We start from the raw sequence: 5,000 nt of genomic DNA on the forward strand, positions 1-5,000 counted from the left end.
AGGAAGGGAAAAGAAAAAAGAAAGAGGAAAAAGAAATAGAAGAAAAAGAAAAGAAAAAAAAAGACAAAGAAGAGGAAAAAGAAATAGAAGATAAAAGAAAAAGAAAATGAAAGGAAAAAAGAAAGAAGGCAAAGAAGAAGAGGAAAAAATAGAAGAAAAAAGAAAAAGAAAAAAGACAAAGAAGATGAGGAAAAAAGAAATTAGAACAAAAAGAAAAGGAAGGGAAAAGGGAAAAACAAAGAAAAAGAGAAAAAATAGAAGAAAAAGAAAAGGGAAAGGAAAAGAAAAAGAAAGAAGAAAAAGAGGAGGAAATGAAATAGAAGATAAAAGAAAAGGAAAGGAAAAAGAAAAAAGAAAGACAAAGAAGAAGAGGAGAAAGAAATAGAAGAAAAAAAAGGAAAAGAAAAAAGAAGGAAGACAAAGAAGAGGAAAAAGAAATAAAAGAAAAAGAAAAGGAAAAGAAAAAAAAGACAAAGAAGAGGATGAAAAAGAAATAGAATATAAAAGAAAAAGAAAAGGATGGGAAAAATAAAAAAGAACGAAGACAGAGAAGATGAAAAAAGGAAAAGAAAAAGAAAGGAGACAAAAATAGAAGAGTAAAAAGAAAAAGAAAAAAGAAAAAGTAAAGGAATAGAAAAAGAAAAAAGAAAAAAGACAAAGAAGAGTAAAAAGAAATAGAAGAAAAAGAAAAGGAAGGGAAAAAGAAAAAAGAAAGAAGACAAAGAATAAGAGGAAAATAAATAGAAGAAAAAAGAAAAAAGAAAAGAAAAAGAAAAAAGAAAGACAAAGAAGAAGAGGAAATGAAATAGAAGAAAAAGAAAAGAAAAAGAAAAGGAAAGAAGACAAAGAAGAAGAGGAAAAAGAAATAGAAGAAAAAAGAAAAAGAAAAGAAAGAGAAAAAATAAAAAAGAAAGAATAAGAGGAAAAAGAAATAGAAGAAAGAAGAAGAAAAAAAAGACAAAGAAGAAGAGGAAAAAGAAATAGAAGATAATGGAAAAAGAAAAGGAAGGGAAAAGAAAAAAGAAAGAAGACAAAGAAGAGGAGGAAAAAGAGTTAGTAAAAAGAAAAGGAAAAGAAAAAGAAAAAATACAAAGAAAAGGAAAGAAAAAAGAAAGAAGACAAAGAAGAGGAAGAAAAAATAGGAAAAAGGAAAAGAAGAAGAAAAAAGAAAAAAGACAAAGAAGAGGAAAAAGAAATAGAAAATAAAAGAAAAAGAAAAGGATGGGAAAAGAAAAAGAAAGAAGACAAAGAAGAAGAGAAAAAAGAAATAGTAGAAAAAAGAAAAAAGAGAAATGAAAATAATGAAGAAGAAGGAGAAGGAGGAAGAGGAGGAGGAGGAGGAGGAGGAGGAGGAGGAGGAGGAGGAGGAGGAGGAAAAGAAATAGAAGAAAAGGAAAAAGAAAAATGATACAAAGTAAGACAAAAAAAAAAAAGGAAGGTGGTAAAGCACGGAGTGAGGTTAAAGGAAGGCAGCGGGAAGGAGGATAATTTCAGATGAAAAATTATCAGATTTTTTTTCTTCTCCCATTATAAGATGATGTTGAAGTACTCTGGTCTGTAGGGATGTCACTAAATGCCGTAAAATTACATAAAAAAGAAAGAAATGAAAATAGGAAAGAATAGAAAAGAGGAAAAGGAAGAAAAGTTAGATAGAGAAAAGGAACGAAATATTGACAAAAAAGAAAATGTAGACAGAATGAAAGACATTACAAAAAAAAAAGAATGAATAGAAAAAAATAATGAGAAATAGAAATACGAAATAATTAAAGCAAGTGAATAAAGATCGAAGTAAGAAAGGAAAAACAATTGAAAGAGAGAGAGAAAAAGAGAAATTTTAAAAACGAGAGTAAAGAAGAGAAGGATGAGAAGGAGGGAATCCATAGTTTTGTGGTTGAACACTTCCAACCCCAACGTTAAATCCAAGTATCTATATTCAAGCTTATAGAGAGGAGGATGAGGAGCCAAAGAGGAAGCAAGAAGAGGAGAGGAGAGGAGAGGAGAGCAGAAGAGAGGAGCAGGCGAGGCAGGAAAAAGAGAAGAGAAGAGGAGAGCAGAGGAGAGGAGAATGAGAAACAGGGAAGGGAGGAAGAAGAGAAAAGAAGAGAAGAGGAGTGTGGAGGATGAGGAGCCGGTGTGGAAGGAAGAAGAGAAAAGGAAAGGAGAGGAGAGGAGAGGAGAATGAAGAGCCGGTGAGGAAGGAAGAAGAGAGGAGGAAAGGAGAGGAAAGGAGAGGAAAATGAGGAACAGGGGAGGAAGGAAGAAGAGAAGAGGAGAGGAGAGGAGAAGAGAGGAGAGGAGAGGAGAGGAGAGGAGAATGAGAATCAGGGGAGGAAGAGGAAAGGAGAGAAGAATAAGAAACAGAGGAGGAAGGAAGAAGAGAAGAGGAGAGGAGAGGAGAGGAGAATGAGAAACAGGGAAGGAAGGAGGAAGAGGAGAGGAGAGGAGAGGTATGGAGGAGAAGGTGGCCGCCCTACGGAGGGTCAAGAGGCGGACAGGGATCATGGAGGGTTACCACGGAGGAGGAAAGGAGGAGGGAGGGAGGGAGGGAGGGAGGGAGGGAGGGTTTAGCAGAGACACAAATATTAAGAAGAGAGACACGGCTAATAATGTAATGATGAGAGGCTGTCTTCCCTTTGCTATGCGGGCCCGCTGAGCCTCCGATGTAATCATCAATTTAATTACACTTGTAGCCATAATACAATGATGATGGTCCAAGCTAAGAGGGACGTAAACCGTGGTATGCCGTAGAGGCGAAACTCGTACGGGAAAGACACGGGAATGTGGGCCTTACGGACCCGCAGGTGCGTGGAGCCAGGCATGCTATATCGAAGACTGTGTAAGGCCAGGGCAGTTGGGCTTGAGCACCAACCAGTCCAAGAAACGTTTAACAACCTGTAATTTGGCGCCGTCCTTTGGGTCCCGTGTGCTGTCATTAGACGGGGAGCACACCCAGCATACACACCGCGACACCCAAAGGCGCTTCGACGAGAGACGTCGTACTATGGACTGGTTACTTGGAAGGGTATGGTTGCCAGCTTCCAGGAAACGGGAGAGACAGACCCGTGCACACGCGCATGCGTACATAGGTGTACACATTAAAGTGCGTGTGCACATATACACGAACAACCACGCCCATGTGTGCGCACACACGCACACACACGCACACATACGCACGCACACACACACACACACACACACACACACACACACACACACACACACACACACACACACACACACACACACACACACACACACATACACACACACATACACAAACACACGCACACTCCACGTGCTCGTGAGTATCCGACGAAGGCCTGATTGAGTATATAAATAAACACACACAGGAAGTACACAAGAACATACAATTACAGGCGCTTACATGCACGATCGAAAGTGTAAGCACGCAGAGTACACGCGAAACGCACGCACACACGCACACACACATACACACGGAAGTCAAATACGCACATAAGAATACATAGACAGTAACGCATGCAATCATTTGTAAACAAATACAAGCGCGAACGTATATTCACATATTTACAAACATAAACGTACACATAAGCTTACATGTGCTCACACACACACACACGCGCACACACACACACACACACACACACACACACACACACACACACACACACACACACACACACACATAGACACGCACACACACACGCACACACACACACACACACACACACACACACACACACACACACACACACGAGAAGAACTCGTGCATGTAAAAATACATACACATTGGTTGTAAGCATGCTCATATAAACACACGTACAAACACGTCTACAGACGTACACACACACACATACACACACGCCCACAGACAGACACAAAAGGAGGAAAATGAGGCGAGTAATTCGGAGAAAGCGCTAAAAGTGAAGGGCAGTGACAAGCGAAGTCCCTCAGGGATCAGTAGTAACACCAGCCAGATCCCTCACGGACATATGAAAAGACTTAACACTGTGAATGTTACTGAAATATAAAGGAGAATAACTGATAAAGAATCAAATTTGTCCTTGTGGGAAGAGTTGGACAGTAACATACGAATTAATGAGAAATAACAGCAAACTAGACTTAATATGGACCCAGCTGACTTAGATCAAACATAAGAATTAACAAAAAAGATAAAACAGCAAATGAAATTTAGCACTAGTAAGTACAGTGTGATACATATGAAGAAGAACCAGAAAAGAACAGTGGCACCAAAAGATAAAAAGCAATAAAAGAGGCAAAAAAAAATACATAAAAAATAAGTGAGTCGACCCGTGCAAACACACATAAACAACGCACATATTCTTCAGGAGAGCCAACATAAAACTGGCATTCGCCCGTAAGGAACTGGGCATGACAAAAACACTAATTGCACAGCACCTCCAAGAAGACCCAGCCTAGAACGGGCAGCCGTGGTACGAAGTCCACAACTGGAAATGGTCCGGAGGAACAAAAGAAAGGTGCCATGACGGACACCCGGATTTGATCCACCTTGTACCTCCACCACCGCAACTATCACCACCGCCATCACTACCACCATCATCATCATCATCACCATCATCATCACCACTCTTTTTTTTTTTTTTTTTTTTTTTTTTTTTTTTTTTTTTTTTTTTTGCTACATTGTTAGAGACCTAATGTATAGATTTATAACATGCTGAACAATGAAAAAAAGCTACATTTCGCTATCAATGGCCAGAACTTCCATCCTTGGGGACATTATCGCGCTAGGGGTTTAACGTTGAGAGAGAGAAAGAGAGAGAGAGAAAGAGAAAGAGAGAGAAACCTCACCTTTAAGAATAACAGCTGTTGATCACGGGTCCAGTACTTTATCCAAGACCATGGTGGTGAAACACGTATACACACACACACACACACACACACACACACACACACACACACACACACAGACACACATACACACACACATACATAAACACACAGAGAGAGAGAGAGAGAGAGAGAGAGAGAGAGAGAGAGAG

This window comes from Oratosquilla oratoria, chromosome 16 (assembly GCF_046742065.1).
Source record: "Oratosquilla oratoria isolate Oo_2021 chromosome 16, ASM4674206v1, whole genome shotgun sequence".
In the NCBI taxonomy this organism is placed as follows: Eukaryota; Metazoa; Arthropoda; class Malacostraca; order Stomatopoda; family Squillidae; genus Oratosquilla; species Oratosquilla oratoria.